The 24,723-nt window shown below is 34.2% G+C and overlaps 1 protein-coding gene and 1 long non-coding RNA gene across 38 annotated transcripts in view; one reads left to right on the forward strand and one right to left on the reverse strand.

Annotated features, from left to right (window-relative positions):
• Nucleotides 1-24,723, forward strand: part of dgkza (diacylglycerol kinase, zeta a) — a 193,068-nt gene that overhangs the window by 9,190 nt on the left and 159,155 nt on the right. The window lies entirely within an intron of this gene.
• On the reverse strand, nucleotides 1,568-9,964 carry LOC101882371 (uncharacterized). 18 transcript variants are annotated; one of them, XR_011016326.2, is made up of 14 exons: nucleotides 9,654-9,840; nucleotides 9,244-9,373; nucleotides 7,966-7,999; nucleotides 7,776-7,805; nucleotides 7,615-7,684; nucleotides 7,272-7,301; nucleotides 7,106-7,175; nucleotides 6,991-7,018; nucleotides 6,628-6,697; nucleotides 6,224-6,268; nucleotides 5,133-5,266; nucleotides 4,946-5,077; nucleotides 1,939-2,722; nucleotides 1,568-1,852 (listed from the first exon to the last, which is right to left on the reverse strand). It is a non-coding gene; the product is annotated as an uncharacterized lncRNA (long non-coding RNA). The 18 variants fall into 18 exon arrangements; XR_012383433.1 differs by lacking the exon at nucleotides 1,568-1,852 and adding an exon at nucleotides 6,752-6,781 and having other exon boundaries at nucleotides 2,346-2,722; nucleotides 9,654-9,728; XR_012383442.1 differs by lacking the exon at nucleotides 1,568-1,852 and having other exon boundaries at nucleotides 2,341-2,722; nucleotides 6,239-6,268; nucleotides 6,985-7,018; nucleotides 9,654-9,728.

The following is a 24,723-nucleotide window of genomic DNA, read 5'->3' on the forward strand; positions in this document are numbered from 1 at the left end:
AAATGGTATGGTCCATCAGTTTACTGGCAGGGATTGGTTGTTATGGATACAGCATCACTGATTGTAAAGGGTTATATTGATACATTTTTTTGCATTGCTTTGCTGTATCTGGCGTAAACATGTTATCTTACTATTTGTAAATTTCACATTAATTTATTTTTCTGATGTGGATTTGTGGGTTCTCACACTTTACTGGCAGAACCATCAATTTGTCTATGTTTTTCTATGGGTCATTCTCTAGTACTGTATAAATTGGATGTATTTATCTACTGTACAGGAGAGTAACTTCCACTAGGCACAGGGAGGACATGCCCCAGTGCCACCCCACTTTCAAAATCCTATTTGTGTGCTTTCAACCTTATGATTTTATATCCGTGTGGCGCTGTCACTGTGGATGCACAGAGAGAGTCTGTGTGTGTCAATATGTGCATCCGCATCCAATAAATTTGTGTAAATGCTCTAAAAATAACTTTGTTAAAGTTCTGATGAGTAGATATAGCAATTAAAACAACTGTTTCACACAGCAATAAAACAGCAAGCTACAACAGATGACTTTGACATCCATGGATGAAAAAAAAAGATGCAAGTTAGTTGGTTTCGTATAAAAGCTCTGGTCAGAAATATCCTATTTTCTGTTAGACAGAATATGTCTACACCTTTTGAGGTTCATCTAATGTTTAGGAATTTGTGCTGCACAGATATTTTTATATAATTTGCCTAACAATGAATTTTGCAGATGTCTATTTGCAGTTGATATTACAAAATAGTGATTCAACACACAATTCATTTTTTTGTCTTTCTTTTTAAATTTAACAAATTAGTTTAAAATTAAATTGGTTTATTCAGCCTATTTGTTCCTGGGCATAATAATTATATTAATAATAAGCAGGATCATTGAGAGGTCTAAAAAGTTGTCTTTTGCCTAATTATAGTACACTATCCCTTAATACCCTCTCCCCTTTTTCAATTTTTTTCAAAACTCCAAAAAGAAGAACTAGAATATAAAGTATTGTTTTATTGAATTACAGTTTAATTGTGCATATACACATATGCCCCATATATCATAATATATTCAAGGTATGAGTATACCCTGAATAATATCTCTGTATAAACTGCCACAGAATATTGAAAAATTTCAGTGAATGTTCGTGTATTCAGTGAAGCATGGGTTTACTCTTAAATCCTTTTGGAGTAGCAAATGCAGTGTCTGTGATTGTGGTGTAACAACATACTCTGCTACATTGACAATAAAGCAAAACTGAGAAGCCTGAAAACACAATTTGAATTTTATTTTGAACTGTACTATGTGTTATATTGCTAGGGAACAACCACTACTCGCAATGTAAAACCTTTATCTTTCTTTGTTAAAACACAAGGAGATGCTTTAATAATATTTACTGTTGAAGATCTCAGCTTTATAGGATCTGTGTCCGAATTAGGTTCAGCCTGTATTAATCCATGACTTATGGTTATGCTCGCGATGTGCATAGAACTATTTCATCTACCTTAAATCATGTCTGGTGGATGTAATTCCATTTTAGTTACTAATATTTTTAAGGTTGTTGTCACACTCTAAAAAAAAATTCCGTAAAAAAACGGTAAAATGTACTGGCAGCTCATTACACAAATATTTTACCGTAAATTAAAAACGGAAAACTTCTGTTAATTAACAGTGTGTCAACATTAAAAAAACTAAAAAATATCCGTTTTTTGACAGTTAAACTACTGTAAAATAACCAACCATTTTATTGTAATTTAAGGGTTTTCTATATAAAAAAACGGTTATTTTCTGTGTTTTTAAGGGTATACCAACAGTAAAAAAGCGGAAATATTCTGTGTTTTAATAGTATACCTACTGTAAAAAAACAGACAGATTCTGTGTTTTAATAGTATACCTACTGTAAAAAAACAGACAGATTCTGTGTTTTAATAGTATACCTACTGTAAAAAAACAGACAGATTCTGTGTTTTAATAGTATACCTACTGTAAAAAAACAGACAGATTCTGTGTTTTAATAGTATACCTACTGTAAAAAAAACAGACAGATTCTGTATTTTAATAGTATACCTACTGTAAAAAGAGGACTTTTTTGTGTTTTAATAGTATACCTACTGTAAAAAAACAGACAGATTCTGTATTTTAATAGTATACCTACTGTAAAAAGAGGGGTTTTTTGGGTTTTAATAGTATACCTACAGTGAAAAAATAAACAGATTCTTTGTTTTAATGGGATACCTACTGTAAAAAATAATTATTTTACTAATTTAATGCTCTTCAAGCAGCATAGAAATGGCAATTGGTAAGGACAAACATATACATATGGGAAATACACTATTAAGGGTTTACAATAGTAAAACAAAACATTTATTCTATACTGTATGTGTAGAGAAGCAGTACATAGCTTGTTATCTGTGAACTTACAATGATTAGTACAAAAACAACTTTGCAATTAAAACAGATTCTTTAATGAATACAAATCATTTGAATTCCAAATAGCTAGTTATACACACAATAATACATATTGACATGTGAATCGCACAGTGAGAAGTCTTGGCAAATAATCTCATAGCAAATTAGTTTTAAATGTTAGCTTTAAGATAATTAAGGACAAGTGGGCAAATTACAAGTACTTTACATTAAGAAACCAGGTTAACTGCAAGATGGCAGGAAACAGACGAAATAACTGGGTCTTCTTCCTCTCCAATACTGATACTTCAATGGCTGTAAAACAAACAAACAAAAAAAAATATTACTAATGACTTTTCACTTACAACTGGGGTGATTCCTTGCATGTCAATAGTTCTGTTAATCATTGACTCTACATTAACAGATGTTAGTAGTTGGTTTTAAATACAGCTACAAATGCTGTAATCTTGACTTAAGCACATTTATAATGTGCTTAATAATTGTGTTAACAAACTTTAATGATTGATTTTACATGACTATTTTTATAATAAAAAATAATAAAAAAATAAAAATAAATAAATATATATACATATATATATATATATATATATATATATATATATATATATATATATATATATATATATATATATATATATATATTATATTGCATTATTTACAAAATCCTTCCAGTTTGGTGGCCTAATCTAAAGTGAGGATTATTTATGATTTATAAATCCTTATAAACGACAGTTAAAGGCTCAGTAATAAATTAACAATAAATCATTACAGTCTTATCTAAAAAATGTAATTACTGTAAATATGAAACCTTGCTGAATAGCAGGAGTGCCAAAACATAAGATAAAACTGGATAAAACAACAATAAAATAATTTAATGATATATTACGATGCAACATTTCAGTGTTATTTAGCTAGGTTTAAACTGTACAGTAATTTTATTTTAGATCAGATTTATTTTTCATTTAATACAATAAAATGAATTTCATTCTTAGAATATAACTGAACCTTTAATTGTGATTTATAAGGGGATTTACAAAGCATAAACAATCCTCACTTTAGGCTACAAAACTGGATGAAGTTAACAAAAGCACTTATTAAAATAAGTATTGTATATACTTCATATACTTATTTTTTTATACTTTATATACAAGTATAACTATTACTATTCATTCATGTATTTTCCTTCAGCTTAGTGTGTACTCGCACTATGTACAGTTGCCTTGAACCAGGCCGAAGCACGCTTTTCCTCCCTACCGTCTCCCCTGACGTCCCGCACTCACATTGCATTCGAGCCTGAGCACTCTTACATCATCGATGATGCACCGTTTAGTTTAAGAAGTGCTCTCTCTCAGCACAGTGGAGAATTCTTAAATTATTTTGTTTTAGTCGTTTGGGATGCAGTAACACGAAGTCAAATATTTCGCCGAACAGATCAGCCACTTTTGATGTTCATAAATTCCTTGTGCTGCAGGAATAGGAGGTTTGCTAAAGGCGCAGCTGTGGTGCAGTAAAGGGTTTGCGTCTTTAACAATTAATGACAGTTTGCGTTCATTGAACAGTAATAGTGGTTAATTTATCCAAATCAAACCGTCCCTTGCAAACTGTCACAAAAGACACAAACCCCTCACTGCACAACAGCTGCACCTTTAGCAAACCTCCTAGTACCTGCAGCACGATGACTTTGATTGTTTATGAGCGTCAAAAGTGGCTGATCTGTTCGGCGAAATATTTGACTGCGTGTCACAGCATATTAAACAACTAAAACGATATAACAATATAAAGAAATCTCCACTGTGCTGAGTGAGAGCACTTGTTAAACTGAACAGCACATTATCGATGACGTAAGCGTCGGGGAGACAAGCACGCTTCCAGTTTCAAGGTAACTCTGCATAGCATGAGTACGCCCTTGGAAACACCCATACACACTTATTTACAAACACACTCATACACTACAGCCAATTTAGTTAATCAATTTCCCTATAGCGCATGTCTTTGGACTGTCGGGAAAACCTGAGCACCCGGAGGAAACCCACGGCAACACAGGGAAAACATGCAAACTCCATACAGAATTGCCAACTGAGACTTGAACCAGAGACCTGCTTGCTGTGAGGCGACAGTGCTAGCCACTGAGCCACTGTGCTGCCCAACTATTACTATATGCCTGAATAATAAGATATTTAAATGTTAGTTTGAATAGTTTATTAACCATTTACTTAAACATTCTGAATGATAAGAAAAAAAAATACACCAACTATTCTTAAATCACTGGTTTGTAAATAATGCGATACTAAATTTAGAATGAAAAATTAATCATTAACAAAATATGAAAACAAAATAATTAAGCACATTATAGATGTGCTTATAAGTCAAAATTACAGCATTTGCAGCTGTAGTTATAAACTGTATACTAAGGTCTATTAATGTAGAGTCAATGCTTAACAGAACTTTTTGCTAATGCTTAATAAATTAATCAATAGTGTTTAGTTATTATAAAGTGTTACCGGTGTGCTTAATTACCTTTAAATCTTCCAAGGATTCTGAAAGTCTTTCTGGTCTGACAGGAATCGAAGGAGTTTAGATGGTATGTTTCTGCTTGGTGCCCTTTTCTCTTCTTTGGATCTACGTTCTGGATAGTTACTCAGCATGCTCCTGTTGTAGATACAACAAACATGTATCACCTAAACTTAAAAATGTAAAAACATACCTTCATATAAACTACAGAGTCAGGGCTGCTTCCTTAGGCTACATAATGTTTAGCACATAAGAGACTAAACATGTAGCTGACCACAATTAGGAGACAGCTCAATGATCTTGTTATTGTGGCTGTGGACTCTTCTTCTGAAAAAAAGAAAAGAAAAGTGAGTTGTGTGTTGGGTCTGGTACACGCCCACATGGAAAGAACCTATATAAACATATGGTTTAATATAGGTTTTTGATATATGTGACACATATAAAATTGGCTGTTTTCCTATATTATATGTACATATATGGGTACATATATGCACACCTATATGTTAAATTATTAATATTATTGATAATATTATAAATAATATAATTATTATGTAAAATTATTCAAATACATGTCTGCTACATAATTTAAAAGAAATTTTTAAAAACTTATTTACTTAATCAAATATTACAAGAAATAAATATAGTGCAGAAACAAAAATAAGGCAAAAAACAACAATAAAGGAAAGAAAACAAAATAAAAAGAACGACAAACCATTTTGTTATACTTTTTCTTCCTTTCCACTATCTTTAAGCAAGAAAGAATTGACCTTGCAAATGTTTCAGGAAAACGTGTAGACATCATAGCTTTCCATCTCCTCTCACTTATTTGCCATAGTTAAATTCCATAACATGCCAATTACATGTGATACCAAATTCAAGTGGCACATTCATAAGTTTTTTGCATTTTTTAAAATGAGTTCTTTTCCAGATAGCAGACCTAAGTTAAATTAACATTGAAATGTTAAAACATCAATCAAACTATCATTGAAACAATGTTAAAAGTCATCACTGATTTTTAGGCAGTTTTCCACCCTGAAATAATGTTAATTCTATGATGATAAATAGACAAAACTGTCCCAAAACCAGCATTTATTCAACCAAAATTAAATCATTTTTTACAATGAACCCAACATTAAATAAAATGTTGAATCAACCACACTATCATACAATTAATGTTAAAATTTAAAGTTGATTTTTAGCCAGTTTTGCATCCTGAAAAAATGTTATTACAATCACGATAAATAGATTAAACGGTCACAAAATCACCATGAAGGCCTGGCCCACCATCAAGATGCCTACATTGATAATGTCTTTCTCATCATCAGGTGGCTAAGAGAGAAAAGAAAAGAGATTCAGCAGTGGACCAGTTATTTCCTTATCATTTTAAACAGACATAACCAAAATAAAGAACTTGTAACATTTTAAATGTTGTAAAAACAAATAATAATAATAATAAATAACTGCTTTGTTCATTTAACAGATTACAGTTGCAGCTTAAAAAACCCCAGATAAAACACCCACATCAACCCAGTACTTTTAGTTTGAATACATGTTAACAAAATTTCAAAATTACTGAAGCAAAATGTGTTCATGTAAACACTTAGTAAAAATATAGGTACAAGTAATTGGTTTTGCCAAATAATAAAAATAAAAGCATTAACATCAAACAAAAACGCTGAACATTTTACCTCTTAAACTTTGCAGTTTACTGTCATCCCCTGAATGAAGTACAGATGGTCCAGCACAACTGCCTGAGTTCTGAAAGAGCAAACACATATTTTTTTGTATTATTTATAAAAATGCAGTACTGACCAGTCAGCATCAATTTCTACACCAACACACCTACAACAAAAATAGCACTCATTCAGTTCGAAACATGCAACATGTAGTCTACTGTTATACTTTACAAACTTTGTGAATAATAAAAAAATGAAAACATTTAAAACCCCAGGTGTATTTTATTTCATTTGTCTATATCAATTGAAATTTAGTTTGGATTGAACGTAAGATTTAAGATTTTTATTTAGATTGCTGTGAAAATGTACCTGTACCTTGTACTTATAACCAAAATGACAGAACCTGGAAGTCAACAAAGCAAAATATCAGTGAACCTTATATATACACAAAACACTCAAAATCAAACAGAAAAAACGCTGAACATTTTACCTCTTAAACTTCAAAGTTTACCGTCATCTCCTGTATAAGGTACAGAAGGTCCAGCACAACTGCCTGAGTTCTGAAAGAGCAAACACATTCTTGGTAAAATTACAATAGATGCAATGCTAAATATAAATCATTGTTTATTTTTTTGGTTAAAAAATGCAGTACTGACCAGTCAGCATCAATTTTTACACCAACACACCTACAACAAAAATAACACTCATTCAGTTTGAAACATGCAGCATATAGTCTACTTTTAAATTTTACAAACTTCGTAAATAATAAAAATATGAAAACATTTAAAATCCCAGGTGTATTTTATTTAATCTGTCCATATTAATTCAGTTTGGATTAAATTTAAGATTTTAATTTAGATTGCTGTGAAAATGTACATGTACCTTGTACTTATAACCAAAATGACAGCATAAACATACAGCAAATCTTATATCCTATATCAGTGAACCTTATATCTACAAAACACTCAAAATCAAACAGAAAAACCCTGAATATCTTACCTCTTAAACTTGAAAGTTTACTGTCATCTCCTGTATAAAGTACAGAAGGTCCAGCACAACTGCCTGAGTTCTGAAAGAGCAAACACATTCTTGGTAAAATGACAACAGATGCAACGCTAAATATAAATCATTATTTTCATGGTTAAAAATGCAGTACTAACCAGTCAGCATCAATTTTTACACCAACACACCTACAACAAAAATAACACATTCAGTTTGAGACAGTCTACATTTAAACTTCACAAACGTCGTGAATAATAAAAAAATGAAAACATTTAAAATCCCATGTGTATTTTATTTAATTTGTCCATATCAATTCAAATTCAGTTTGGATTGAATCTAAGAATTTACCTGTACCATGTACTTATAACCAAAATGAAAGAACCTGGAAGTCAACAAAACAAAATATCAGTGAACATTATATGTGGAAAACACTCAGACTCAAAATCTACATAAAAAGATTTCATTTGTGATAACACCATGTGTAGTTCACTCTATTATCAAGGCTTCATTAAAATAAAACTCCTGATCTCCTAATAGTAATGAAAGTATTATTTGCTATGATTCTAACTGACAGTTAGTCTGAAGAATTTTAAGACTGAAGAACAGCTCATCTTTATATCTTCATATTAGCAGCTGTTGAGGTTCTTAAAAGTGAACTTGGCTGAATCTGCAAGTTGACAAGACGTTCATAAGTATAATATCCATGACAGTTCAACTCGACTACAACAAACATTTAATTGTGTGCTTTAAGGTACACGTTGTATTTGAGGCCTAAAACGCATGACAGTGTAAACACTATATACTTTTAAATGTCACACACTTACTGTACCACTCTGTTATCTCTGTACACACAAACACACGTCGCGAAATGCGGAAGTTTTTTTTTTCGTTCCATTTGGTGAGCGTTATTAATATAACACTCTCATCAGTTATTGCTTCGTATTTGCGTCTAATACCCCAGTTTGTCACGCGGGATGAATGAATGTTCATGAGTTAAAGTGAAACTGCCGAACTGCAGTTAAAGTCAGGCATCCTGCTGATTTGATTCAGAGGGGCACTTGTTTGTCAGACGGCTCACCGGTCAGGTATACATCCGCGCTAAACTACCAAAGTATGAAAGTCACCCAGCTCCCAACCCAACCTTGAGAATAGATTAACGGCGATATATTTTTTTATCGCGCGATAAAAGTCTCGCGTTAACGCAGCACGTTAATGCTGATAAGGGCCCACCACTAATAATAACTTTATGAGTGTGTATTTCCCCTCATACCGATTTACACAATGCCTCAAATTCACGCGGGTCTAACTAATAGCAAAGCTGTTCAGCTGAATCTCGGTCACACAGCCTTAATACGTCGGTCAAACCAAAGTTAACATTTGATAACGTCAGTAAAAATATGAAATTAGTTATTAATATGCAAACAAACACAGACGGTCAGGTGTTACGAGCGTTTGAAACACGTTAACGTTAGGGTTCATTCAAGGTAACGTTAACCAGTCATCGATATACACCTTCAGCACTATATATCAACCAAATTACACAGTGTCACAAACTTTGAATGCTATCCCTTGTTCAATGCACTGTACAAAGAAAACATTTATATTTCTATTAAATAATTAACATACCTTTTACACTCTCACAGACAAGCTGACGTTTTACCGTTAATCCAGTCAGACTCACGCAGGTGCAGAGGGAGTGAGTGGGACGTCACATCACTTCCCGCGCACGGCAGTTTAGAAAAATACGGACAAACAACTGTAAATGAACAGATATCATATTTACTGATGAGGAAAACGCATAAAAAGGTAAAAATTTATTAGATAAATGCTTGTTTAAATTACATTTAACCACTCATAGCTCAGTTTGAACTTAATGATATAAAGTCTGATCTTATTAACAATATTAAACGTAATTCACTGCTGTACTTTCCATGGCCGCTTCAGACAAGACAAAAATAATTTTAAATAACGATACAAATGTAATAAAGCAGTATTTTAACTAAAATATTGTTATATGTTTTATTAATCGTACTTACCAGGGAAAAACAGAGGAAGAAATATGTCCCGGTGTCCATCAAACGCTGCCTGAGCTGCGATCCCCTTCCCATAATGCAATTCAAAAATGTATATAAACGGAAAAACACCCGTAATACGTGTATACGGAAAAAATCCGTTAAAATATACAGTCATTTAACTGTTATTTTACAGATTTTTTTTACAGTGCAGCCTTATAAACGTATAACATATAGATCCACTTGTTTTACCTCTTTGTGTTTATTTTGCATCTTAGTCAATCAGCCCTAAAATAATACCCATGTTCATGGTCTCATTTGCATAATCAATCTGCAGTAAATCGAGTGCTAAACCAACGCAGTTAGCACCTGCAATGAAATGCAAAAAAAGCAACAACAAAAAACAAAACAACAACAACAACAACCAATAAATCAATAAAAAAATCTTAGTAAACCTGACCTTTATTTTTTCTGCCATAGTACTTATTTGGCATATTATTAACATAACAGGAAATATTACCAGTGGACTACAGATGATTAAGTGCTTTGCTGGTGATTCAGCTTAATTTAAAGCTCTTCTAAAAGCAATGTTCTGATATTTCTCAGCTTTGTCTGACAGTTAGATAACACTGAGAAAACAGCATTCCTGTAGAGAACTGCTGGCTTCTTCAAATTGCAATATTTGCTATTTATTGCAATATTTATGGTGATATGTTTGCTTGAGCAGTCATCAAAGGCTTAGTTTATGCCTCGTGCCAGAATGTTTTCGAGGATATTATATTTTAAAGTTGTGTGTTTTGGAGAAATCATAAGTTAGAAGATTTGTTTTTTAATCAGAAAATGACATTATATTTATTCCAAAAAAAAAAAAAATTTCTGTATTTAATCTTGTGTAAGGTCAGGTCTGGTCGGGTCAGAGCGAGGAAGTTTTACACTACGTGTTATCCGCTATGTAGATTTACACGGATGACTAATCCAGTACTGGATTACCACCACAACACCACACATACAGACAAACACACACACACACACACACACAAACTGGGTGTTATATCACTAATGATAGATCAGTAAATAAAAAACGTTACTGTGAAATAGTGTTTCCGTTTTTCAAACACAGATGCATATGGTGAGACGTGGCATATCCAGATGGTGTTAGCAAAACAGTACACATTAAATTACTAGTTCAGTTGTATTTTACATTTAAGTTTGACTTATAGTTTTGGAATCTGTTGTTTAGTAATTTTTCTTTACAAAGGATCTAGGGCTGCACAATTATGGCTAAAATGAGAATGAGATTTTTTTTTTGCTTAAAATAAAGATCACAATTTTCTCACGTTTCTGTAGATGTAAAAATGAAGGCTAATATGAGTAGCCTACAATTATTGTTATTTTTCAAACATACCGTAAACAACACAAATAATATTAAGCCTATGTGTGCTAAAATGTAAAATTTTTAATAGACTTAGAACGGTGAGCTTAAACAGACTTTAATTTGTCCTGTTTATTAATACAGTAAAAGTGATGCATTAGAATACAGATATTCATCATTTTGTAGTTGAATTATTCTGTTTGAGATATATGTTTGCAGTCTGTCATTGACAACATTATTAGACCATTTGTTTTCACTGAAAAAAATCAGACATTTGTCATTATCAGTTTCTCTCTTGCATTATTCAACGTTTTACTGGCTAGAGTAGTTACACTGACACTGTTAAACATTTATTCTCATGCACAACACTAAGTTCACTATGAAAGAAAAAGTGCTTGTTGAAATCATAATTCTAAAATGCGATATGATAATTTAATTCAGTGTTTCTCAACCACGTTCCTGGAGGACCACCAACACTGCATGTTCTAGATGTTTCATTTGTCTGTCACACCCATTACAGGTCTTTCAGTCTCTGCTAATGAGCTGATGATCTGAATCAGGTGTGTTTGTTTAAGGAGACACCGAAAATGTGCAGAGCTGGTTGTCCTCCAGGAATATGGTTGGGAAACACTGATTTAAATGATGTGTGCGCTTTCGGTTTCACTTTCAGTGCGGCTCATGTCATGGCTGCCGTCACTTTGCCTAAGAAAACTTGCATGCAAATTAGGTCTGGACGTTATGGGCAAAAAATCATATCTCGCTATTTTTAGGAGGAATGACAGTATACAATATATATGCGGTATTTTCCCATAAATGGTTACTTGAGAGTGAAAACCTTTATTAAAACTTTGTTAAACAGTTTTTAAATAAAATATAATTCATTTTCCTACCTTTTATTATAATCATTATAATTATCATTCTGATATTGTTGTTTGTTGAAAGAGTAGTTTGCAGCGAGATATTAAATAGAAAAAATCCTGTTTTTTTATTTACTTCTTTTTTTTTTTTTTTAAGTTTTAATAATTGTTTAAACCACCAACTGTTTGTACACTAGGCACACACAAATCAAATCAGGTCTTTCATTTATTCTGTTTAAAATAAATAAATCAATAAAACTAACTAAATAAATAAATAAATACAAATACAGTGATTAGAATATAATCAAAATTAAAGTCAATATACAATAACAGACCCGAATGCAGAGCTAAATGTTTTATAACCTAAATGTAAAGAAGAGACTGTTGTGTAATAAACAAACCCATGTGCTCATTTGTGCGTCTGTTTCGTGCAGAATGGGCACGAGGGGCCTCTAAACATATCGATATGAAAGTATTGGATAATCCCGCATCACGTTGGGGAATCATACCGATATATCCCCAGAACTCAACATACTGCTCAACCCTAGTGTAAATCATACTTCCTACGCGGCTTTCAAACGATCGGTCTGTACAACAAACTGAACATTATTTACAACTTCATTACCTGTTATTCACAGCCTTAGCAGTTTTTGTTCACACATCATTTGCGTGCACAGTAGCAAACAAGCTCACGTGTTATTCGTGGCCGTGAATATGTCATTAAACTCTTTCAACACTATTTGGAGGTGTCCACGTTGCTGAGTAATTTATGTAAAACAATGTGGAGACAAAAGCGACCTCCTTTATACTTCTTCCCGAACTTGAAAAAATAATTGGCTGAATTGTACAGATGCCGGATTAAGATCGTAATCTTTTTTTCGATTAATCTTGCAGCCCTAGGGCCTAGACATGAGATTTAGAAAGATGCTTGCTAAATAATTGAAAAGGAAAAACAAACATCACCCTTTACTAGACATAAAGACTCTATTTTGGATATATGGCAATATAGTGTGTATAGTAATATAGATTTTATAAATATTTGATAATAGTGTCAGATTTTACTTTACTTTCAAGTGGTGGTACATTTGTCAGAACTAGTACAATGTTTTTAAATGGCTGGATTAAGTATGTCAGGTAATTAACATTTATTCATATGCCTTTTCAAATGTAATATGCCAACATCACAGGTTATGTTATCCTATTGTCCCCAGACTCATTCCTTAATGCATTCAGCTAAAAATAAATCGTTGTTTGCGTTCCCTATATTTGTTTCTGCTTATGTTTCACGGCATCAATTTTATTTATAATTGTGTAATGTAAAACTGTAGAACAAGTATTGCTAAATTATTTTGTGTTTATTACAACTTTTATCTGTGATACAATAACTGTATAACATGGTCTCTTGTCATTGGATTGTTTTATGTTGTTATTTTTTTCATACTTTAACATTTGGTTAACCTTCACATGCTAAACACTTAGAGCAATTATTGTATCAATCTTTGAATCAGCGATTGAAACAAGGGATTAAAATGAAGAACAAAAGAGCTAAAGGAAAGAGCTGACAGATCTCGGGAACATCATGCATTCAAAGTGTAATTGTTCTGTATTTTTTTGACATATCTTGTTAATCAAAGCTCAGTGGCATGGACACAGTCCAGTACTTCTGTCAGATGGCTCAGACCTTGTTTTGGAGATGTACACGGAAGCTGAGCAGATCTGTCTTTATACAGATGACACACCACCAGCTGGTCTTTTATGAAACCACACATTGCCCATTGAAGCAGCCTAATGACATTAAAACCACCAGACCTACATGAATTATGAATAATGGGCTTTGTAGTCTACCAGGGCTGATTAAGATGAAGGAGACGGTGATATGGTTCAGGACGAGTCACTCTTGTCTCTATCAGATTTGTCTTTGATGAAGTAGGGGGTTGGGCCGCTGCTGGCCCTGCATGGACTCTGTTTGCTATGTAGTGCATTGATTTTTCCAAAGCGCTTGTCTGCTTTACGAAGCCTGCTGTCTGTATCAAGGGGTTTTGATTCCTGGTATTATTCAGTACACAATTTGATTATCAAAAGTGAATTATGGCTATTCATACAGCATCTACAATTGCAATTTTCTTTGCTGATTTTTGTGTGTATGTTCAGTTATTAAAGTTATCTATAGCAGACTTCACTCAGTCTAAATAACAAGCCCAATCAAGCTACATCATCTGCATCTTTTTCCACTTCCAAAATGCACATAGATTAACCCCATGTATTAGTGTGTCTGAATTCTCAGGATTCTTAAATCAGTAGCTGAAATGTAACTAGAATCTACTACTTCTGACGAGATACTGAAATACCAGCCTGATCTCACAAGAAAGCGCAAGTATTTTACGTTTTGCCAGTTTAGTGGCTAATTCGTATGAATTCGTACAAGCTCAGTCGTACGAAATTGTACGATTTTAAAAAAGAGACGTGGCACCTAACCTCACCCCTAAACCCAACCTTCATTCGGGAATGAGCAAATCATACTAAATTGTATAAATTAGATTGTACGAATTCATATGAATTAGCCACTAAATCAAAAAGTTACGAATTGCAGTGAGATTGTGTGGGAAATGATTGGACACTTTACGATCTCATGAGGTCAAAGGAGGAGAGGATTTGTGAATGTCTGTGAACCAACGCGACTGATGCGGGAGTGGGGGAAATAAGTTTTCAACACGTCACGATTTTTCTCAGAAGACATATTTGTAAAAGTTTTGTTTTTAAGTTGACTTCTAAAACTGATGCAAATCAAGTTAAAGTGAAATTTAGTATACAATTATGCAATTTCATTCAGAAAATGGCTGGCCACACACTTAAAGATTTTAGCATATTTTTCTTTCCAGCCAGATTTTCACCCCTGCATGATCAGGGGTATGACACAATTGCTTGTTGCAACCAATTTATTACCTAAAAATATCCTTCATTTTTAGTTTGGGCTGCGGGGAATTTGGTGTAAAATCAAAATCTCGATTTAATAAACATTTGAACTCCATTACGCTTAATTAATAATTATTTTATTTTTATTTACTAAGAAGTTTTGTACAGTAAAAATGATGACATATTACAAATGAGAGATTTCTGAATGAGGAGTGCTTTACTTGATTTTAAAACAATTAAAGGAAATGCACACTATCTAATATCTATGTTTATCTGTAGAAGATCAACGTTAAACAACTGAAATTAAAACACACATTGCCTAAAACAAACTTTTCTTATAAAAAAGTGAAAAATAAATATCTTGCACTGTTGGAAACAGAATAAATTATTTTCAATGTTTTTTCTATTAAAAGTAAATAATAAGCAGTTTCTCTTCTAAATCAAATAACTCTTCCAAATCCTGTACATAATATTTTAAACAGTGCATTTCTTGCATCTACAGTATACAAATATTTTATTGTAAATAATAATTAAAATTTTATGGAAAATGTGCTGTCTCAAGGCATCTCTGGCGCAGCCTCCAATCATCGTGGCAGCAAAATGGTCGCAGAAGTATAAATAAAGGCTTAACAGAGCGGAATCACGTGACTCCACACAAAGTAGGGAAAGTAATTTTAAAAAATTGATCTGGAAAAATTTGTTCAATTATAAGTTCTGAATGTCCATTTTGATCACTTTTTGATTAATCGCCCAGAACTTCTTTGTGGTGTCATTGCTGTTATTTTTCTAATTCTGATTGTGTCAGAGCCTCCCTAATCTCAACTTTTGATTGGACTGCCACTAATGAGATACCCACAATAGGTAATTAGTGTGCAAAAAACTGGAACCAAATTATTTTTGTTCTAAACATGTGATCAGCAAGCAGATGGTTTTTATTTTAGTTTGACTGATATATGCTGGATCTGCAAACAGACTGCACAGCTTTATGCTACAAAGTCTATACAGAAAATGTTAAAAGAGAAGCTGAAGGCAAAGAACAGATGCAGTCAGAGAGAGACATGCTGAATCCTGACAGGCAGCACAGGCGATAACAGGAATCACCAAACACTCACAGACAAACACGAGATATTCTGCTTTTATTGAAAGGAACTTTAACCTTCAGTAAATGTATCATATTTATGTGTTTGGCCAGTTTCCTTTTAAAGCTTATTTTAGGCAATCACTTGTGGTTTATATTTCGAAGTCTAAAGCTTGAGTAAACATCTATACTTGATGTACAGTTGAAGTCAGAATTATTAAACCCCCTGAATTATTAGCCCCCCCCCAGTTTATCTTCCCCCCAATTTCTGTTTAATGGAGAGAGAATTTTTTTTTTAACACATTTCTAAACATAATAGTTTTAATAACTCATCTTTAATAACCGATTTATTTTATCTTTGCCATAATGACAGTAAATATTATTTGACTAGATATTTTTCAAGACACTTTTATACAGCTTAAAGTGACATTTAAAGGCTTAACTAGGTTAATTAGGTTAACTTGGCAGGTTAGGGTAATTAGGCAAGTCAATGTATAACGATGGTTTATTCGGTAGTCTATCGAAAAAAATTTAGCTTAAAGGGGCTAATAATTAAAATGGTGTTTAAAAAAATTTAAAATTCCTTTTATTCTAGCTAAAACATTTAAGACTTTTGCCAGAAGAAATAACTTTTATCAGACATACTGTAAAAATGCCCTTGCTCTGTTAAACATCATTTGGGAAATATAAAATATAAAAAAAACAAAAACGAAGATGGGCTAATAGTTCTTATTTCAGCTGTACATGCCATGGGCTTCCTTGATTGTGCATCTGTTAAATTTATGTTATTTATGTATATGATATATTACATTTTTTTGCTAAAACCTTACCAGCACACATTCTGTTTGTGATGTGTGAAATATCAGATGAAAATCTATTTTTGTGTGAAACGGCAACTGAGCCGAGGCTCGAACCAACGACCCAGTAATCTTCTTGCTGTGACGCGACAGCACTACCTACTGTGACACTGCTTCGCCCTATCTTCATTTAATATATTAAAATTATATAATTATTTAAATCGCCAACTGCGTGAGAATGTCTGCTACTCTTTTGTATGGACCAATATTTAAGAAAAGTTGCCGATTCTACTAACTCTATTTTGACGGTCCATGCGCACAGTGCAAAACGCAGGGCTCAAACGCTTTCAGGGCGTGTCAGAATCCATTTTTGCTATTTTAAGGGCGGGAAAATCCGCTTTGCGCCGTGGCGCATGGTCTAAAAGGGTTGAGTTTATTTTCTTAATGAGTTATAGGTGTGCTTTGAGAATAAACCAACCAGAGTCTCCACTTCCATTCCCTTTAAGAGCCAGTTGCGTCGCGCCATAAACGCATTTGCTATTTAAATGACGTAGAGTAAGGGTAAGTGGAAAAACTGAGCATTTCACAAGCAGTTAACAGTTTTTTTTTGTTTTTTTTTACGAAAAAAACGTTAAACTGAGCATCTACCCAGAATGAGAGATAAATTTTCTACTTTCACTTTCGCTCTTGGATAGTGAAACCTTTACGCACAGACATCAATTAGCCTATAAATAAATAATTTCGTTTGATAAAGTGCAAATATTTGTTTCAAAACTATTTTTTAAATTCAGTTCTAATTTCCAGCAAACGAATAAATGAACAATAATAACGAAGTGTGTTCAAAAACCTGAGTTTTATCCTACAACACATGCTGTGCCCCATATGGTCTAAAACCTGACAGGTGGGCAAATCTAAGCTTGTTTTTGATAAAACAAATATAAATAGGGATATAATAAATAATACTGCTAATAATAATAACATTATACAAAAGCAAATTGCTTTGAATGAACTGAAAAAGCCTCCCGAGATGAAGAAGACATAAAAGCAATGGTTTTTCATATTTATGTAGGCTAGAAAATAATATGTTTTGTAATATTTTAATCCTTTATATTTATATCCTATACATATTCTTATTATACCCTATATTTTTTCATATGTAAAGATATTTGCGTATTGCTCTACATCTTCCTGTGTGTATAAAGCAATGTGGAAGCGAGGCGCAACTCTGCGCTGGAGTGTAGACCGGGTTTGTTTTGGTCTATTAAAAAATCTATTATAGTTTCTCAAAATAGCAACGCGCTAGCAGTGCGCCTCAGAACGCCTTCCTTTTTAGACCAGAACGCCTATGGGCGCACAAATGAGCGCAAATGCATTTGCTATTTAAACAGCGTAGTGCAATACCTTAAAACAACTCTTGCGCCAAGCTGAAACTAGCAAAAGACTATTGCGCCGCGCCTTGCGCCACATTGCGCCGGGTGTATGATAGGACCCATAGTCTTTTTTCCATCTGGTTTCTTGTTAAATATAAAAAACTAATCTGGTAAATCACGATCAATGCATCACTACATTTATAGCTAAAATAGGTCAGCCTCAAACATGGGAGCCACAAACATATTACTTAAAGTGGAGTATTAAGAAAGAACATTGGACTGAATTGGAACAATAGCAACAATATGAGGTCTTCATTTACGAAGTGTCAGACAGACACTGATCTATGTTTTTTTCGATATTTATTTTTTTTTTTCAAAAGTCACATGTTTTTTTTTTATATAGGTTAGGGATTTCTATTCCTTTTTGACCCAATTTTGACTGGACAGTAGAGCATTGACAGGAAAGCACAGAGCACAGATCTGACACAGATCAGCACAGGACCTCAAGCCAGCAATGGAGCTCTGGTCAACGCAGGCACTGAAGCATTATATGTAACCCTATCTGTGATACCCTGGCTTAAGTCAAACTTCTAAAAAAAAACCTTGTCAAAGTTTTGTAATCATAAAAGTGACATCAATTCCTGTTTATTTTAGCATATAATAGATTAAATATCAAGGTTATGAGATACAGTACAGTATTATATTTACATTTATTCATTCATTCATTTTCTTGTCGGCTTAGTCCCTTTATTAATCCGGGGTCGCCACAGCGGAATGAACCGCCAACTTATCCAGCAAGTTTTTACACAGTGGATGCCCTTCTAGCCACAACCTATCTCTGGGAAACATCCACACACACATTCACACACAAACACACACACACACACACACACACACACACACAACGGACAATTTAGCCTACCCAATTCACCTGTACCGCATGTCTTTGGACTGTGGGGGAAACCGGAGCACCCGGAGGAAACCCACGCGAAGGCAGGGAGAACATGCAAACTCCACACAGAAACCCCAACTGAGCCGAGGTTCGACCCAACGACCTTCTCGCTGTGAGGTGACAGCACTACCTACTGCGCCACTGCCTCACTATATTTACATTTATAACATTATAAATACTGAAATGAACGATTTTATGAACATTTTCTAGAAAAAAACCCACTGATTTTAATAATCTCTGGGTTTATTTTTAGGAGACTATAAAATCTAAACCTTAATCTCCTATCATTAATATATTTCTTTTTCTACAATTAGAGACTGCAAACAGACTAATATAAAAATTTAATGTCTAATAATTTAATATCTCTATAATTGCAAACATCAGATCAGTTGCAGTAACGACAGGCAAGCTGCGACTTTACCCTTGTTCTAGTTTCTGTTTGGATTTCAATGCTAAAATTTTAATATCTGTCGATTTTGTTTTAAAGCTCAACATGTATCAGTGTAACTTAGTTATTTAAAGGTCATTTTAATGGCTGATTCACCACAAAATATTTTGGTTAGAGAGGATACTGATGCTATGCTGTGAAGAATTGTTATGCCAGCAGTTAAAAAGCACGAGTAACAGAAAGCAGAAAACAACATCCTATGGTGGATTATGTTTTGGAGGATAATGTGCAAGACTCAAACTTTAAATTTGAATGAAAGTTTGTTTTGGGCTATCTTTTTTGTGCTAAATATATTTTAACAGTCTTTATACAGCCAATTTAATGCAGCCACATGAAAAATAATTTTCATTCATTCATTGATTTTTTTTTTTTCGGCTTAGTCCCTTTATTAATCTGGGGTCACCATAGCGCAATGAACTGCCAACTTATACAGCATATGTTATACATCCAACTGCAACCCATCGCTAGGAAATATCCATAAACACTCATTCACACACATACACTACGGCTAATTCAGCTTACCCAATTCACCTATAACGCATGGCTTTGGACTTGTGGGGGAAACCGGAGCACCTGGAGGAAACCCACGCACACACGGGAAGAACATGCAAACTCCACACAGAAACGCCAACTGACCTAGCCAGGGCTCGAACCAGTGACCTTTTTGCTGTGAGGCGATTGTGCTACCCACTGCGCCACCGTGCTGCTATACTATAGTAATTTATGATATATATTTTATCTATTTATTGTATTACAATTTTATAGCTAAATATAATAACTAAAAGCCGCTGTACCATGCCCATTAGTTTAATTGTTTTGTTGTGCACTTTGGTTCATCACATTATAAAAGTTAGACCTGTTTTACAAAACTTTAAAAAATTTTCCATAAATGTGTCATATCATTGGAAGTGGGAGAAACGCTGCTTTAATTTGGTATATGCCATGTAGTCAGAATAATTATGGTTCAGATGTGTAACAATTTTAATAAGACTTGCATGTGATGATCTGGATGAAGAAAAAGCTATATGAACTAGAAGAAAACCATATGAACTGTAACAGTTACTGACAAAGTCCCATTATAGTCTCTGCTGCTATTTCCTTAAATAGCAAACGGTCAGCGAATCCCACACTGCAGCATAGGTTTTTGAAAAAAAAAAAAAAAAAAAAAAAAAATATATATATATATATATATATATATATATATATATATATATATATATATATATATATATATATATATATATATATATATATATTCACAGAACCAAACACAAGGTTGGCTATAGTGTGGTGTTATGCAAATGAACTTCAACCCTTGAACTTCTAGCCAAATCTTCATCTCTCAGTAATCGTCATCCTCGGGTCATGATCAGTCCCGTGATCTCCCGCGCTCCGTTAGTGTCTGAAGGGGAAGGTGCATTTATGTTTTACTGGATCCTGCACTACATATTTGGGGATGCACCGTATCAACGTTGATGCGTTTAGGCAAAAAATTCCGAACCCAACACAATTCATTTATGCGACTCTGAGTCAACTATTTCATTAAAGAATCAATAGTTTTAATCATGATTAGGGTTGTAACGGTATGAATTTTTTACGGTATGATAATCGTCTAAAACAATACCACGGTTTGACGGTTTTGCGGTATACGGTATTAAATAGTAATTCTCATAGCAAAGACCCTGAAAAGAATAAGAACACGTTTTCTGACTGAACAAAGGTTTTATTTCAACAAACTTTTGAAAGAACCATTTTAATAGAACTAAAGAAGTCTTTTATAAAAATAAACTGAAAAATCTCCCATTTTAATAAATTAAATTAGAAGGAATAAACAAGCAAGGTCTTTTAAGATTAGACAAAAATAAACTTAAACTGTCCTTCCTTATAAGCAGGATAAATGGGAGACCAAAAGTGCAATACCAAGTTTATGGCTGTAAACATGTATTTAAAGCGTTTTTTTTTTTCAGTCTAGGTTGTGATGAAGAAATGTAAGCATGTTGAGATTTTCAGGACTTAATCTTGACCGCTGAGGTGAGAGAATGTGTCCACTTGTACAATGAACAAATAAAAAATAATAAATAATGTGTCAAAGTCCAAATAAACATGGTGCAAATCCTCAGTAAAAAAATAGATATATTTACTATACTATAAATAGTTACATAACGAAACTAGATTCAATATGGAACATCCTTAGGTTTTATGTGCCAGCATGGATATGGTTGTCTGTGGATATGGATTTGTATTTGGTTGTCTGCAATGCAGACAAACAGCTGCACCTTCATTTGTGTCTTTTGAAAACAGCAGGAGCAGCAGTTCGTCTTTGCTGTGTCACTGTTTTGTCATGTTTCTGTGCTGCTGTGCATGCAAAAGTACTTAGTATGAGAATTATTTCATGCAAAACGTTTTTTTTTTTTTTTTGCGTTTTATTTAGCCGCGCAGAAATGTATGCCTATCTCTCATTCCGTGTTGTTCAAAAAGCTCAGTGTTGGTCCACAAACAAAAGTGAAACCTATGCTTATTGGTTGTGATATAGCGAGTTTGAACCAATCTGGGCATGGAGGAGGGACAATGCATCAATGTATCATGTCTGGTTTGTCCGGAGACACAGTGACGAGCGTTTCTTTGTCAAATCAGCGTTGTCAAATTTTGATGACGTAACCGCACTGATTCCGGAGCCTCTGAAAGTCCGCGATGTTATGTGATACAGCACTGGAAAGCTGAGATTCTCTTCTTTATGCCAATCTTTGAATTGTATGAATCAGATCAGCGGATCAAAAGTTATTAAACATTTAAGAGCTATACTTATTTTTAGCCGCGGGCGGCTGTCTCGGTCTTTAAGGGTTAAAACCGTTGATATGCAATTGTTCATGGTATGATAATCGTGCACGTTCAAATCGTGGTAAACCGTCATACCGGTATATTGTTACAACCCTAATCATGATGCACTTTCAGATTTAAACCTCAGCTGGATGTTTTCATTTACTTAGAGCTGTGATACACACAGCAGGGGCCTCATGTATCAACGCTGCGTACGCACAAAAACTTTGCGTACGCCAGGTTTTACGCTCAGAATCGCTCACGTTTGGATTTACTAACAATGAACTGAACGTGGGAATGTGCGCAGCTTCACGGCAGCTTTCTGGCAGGCGTACGCACATTTTTTGTGCGTGTCTGTTTTATTTCCATTGGCGACTCCTAGAGGCAGTTGTGTTAAATTCCTCTCTACAAAGCGTCTGAGCCTTGCAATGGCAGCTGTATGAGACGGGTTCATCTAGCAGGTATATAAGGTTTCCATACCATACATTTGACCAGCTAAACATTAAAGCACAATTTGCAGCAGTCGCCTGTTTTCCCAATGTAATCTGAGCGATCTACCGCACGCACATTGCTATAAAGACACTATCTGAAGATGAATTTGCAAGCGTGAATCAGAAACATTTCCATTCAATAAATGTGCAAATAAAATATGATGCTTATTGATATTAACTTATTAATGATTCCTACTTGTCTTTCTCGTGATAAATAGTTGGCAAAATCTGATATGTAGCGGGGGAAAAAACAACTAAGAGTTCATCAGACGCTGGATTCGAGCCGAGTTCATGCTCGAATGTATCAATTCATGATCACATGCGTCTTACGAGTAGCGCCACTGAGACTGTTAAGCATCCTGCAACATTTTACAGATATAAACCACACTATTTCTTTTTTTTAATGCACTCAGTGCGATGTTCAGACCCAACTGTGTTGACCGCATCAGCTAAACTCTCCCACTCTATTTTTTTCTTTTGTTGTTAATTCCGGAGAACAAACTTGCAAATAACACCGCTTTCCTCCGGTCTACCTCCGAAAGCAGCACCTCCAATTCACATTCTGTTCAAAGTTTCTCTTTTTGCTTGCTTTTGCCATTGCTTTTTCGTTGGGTTTTGCCATTAGCATAGTCATTTGCATATTCATACGGGGGAGGAGGCAGGGAGGAGTTTTGTGCTCGTGCATGTTGCGCTCAGTTTCACGTTCATTCAGATGTACAAAAGAATATGCGTGAGATTTGGCGTACGCAGTGTTTCATACATCTGAATTTTTTTCTGCGTACGCACATTTACAGCTTTGTGCGTACGCAATGTTTTAGTAAGATTTCCACGCAAGTCTTCGTACATGAGGCCCCAGCTCATTTTAAAAAACCCGTAAAAGGGGCTCTTTAAAAATCATTTAAAGCTGTCCATATGTTTGTGATGGTTTTAAAATGGGTTTCAATTTCAAATAATAGTAAATTTTTTTTTATATGAGCATACTGTATGAAACCATACTAGACAATTGAGGAGTGGCTACCTTATTAAGCTGCAGTGTGTACGTGACCTTTGAGACCACGGATCTCCAGCTAAAGATCTTCTCAGAACTTCATCCACTGAGGGGATTTTTGGTTTCCCAGAAACCAGAACACGTAAGATGGGGCTCATTAAAGCCAGATAATGACCTAGGTTTCTCTGTACTGCTGGCAGTAAGAGGATCAAAATGGGAAGAAAATCTGTTCTTCTGCAGAACAGGCCCCTGCTTGCAGTAATGAGATACCTGAAAGGTCAGGTCATAAAGGGGAATGATGCAGTAATATAATGGTAATGACTGGCAGGAAAGCCTATCGCTATAAAAGCAATATGGCTTTAGTTAGAGACAAGTGCATGTTTTGCCGTAGTGGAGTACAGAATTCTAATACTGTTTGACAGGTTGCATTTTAGGTGATGTTACTGTTTTGATCTCATGAATGTTTTTGTCTTAGCACGTCCTGTTTCTCTTCGTGATACTGAGTGTTCTTTTCCTCCACTGTGAACAAAACGGTCACTACATCCGTGAACACTGCTATTACTGAGAATGAAATCTCGCTACTTATCATCAACTGAAAGAGAAAGTGCTGCTCCTTAAAGTGTGTTGTTGAACATCAAATAAAAGAATTCCTTTGAAAATGTAGCTGTGGGCTTTGTGTTTTAGCAATTTTGTTAAGCCACTGAATACAACAGTGAACATGGAATAACAACTAATAAGATTAAATGCTAAGTGTTGGCTGATTAAGTGCAGCCACTTTAGACTGTAGCCAGACGTCTGCTGGCTTATGAAACCAGCCACAGTGTAGCTCAATATGGGCTCAGTATATCCAGGCCATATTGGAGTTTTTTTCCTTTGTGTGTGTGTATATTTGTCCTTATACTGTAAATGCCAAGTCTCATGCAGGGATGGTAAAAGTAGCGATGTTGTGAACAATTTTTTTTTTGCTGATGGTGTTAAATAAGATAAGATTAATATTGGGAATAGCTTGAT

Source organism: Danio rerio, chromosome 7 (genome assembly GCF_049306965.1).
Source record: "Danio rerio strain Tuebingen ecotype United States chromosome 7, GRCz12tu, whole genome shotgun sequence".
Classification (NCBI taxonomy): domain Eukaryota; kingdom Metazoa; phylum Chordata; class Actinopteri; order Cypriniformes; family Danionidae; genus Danio; species Danio rerio.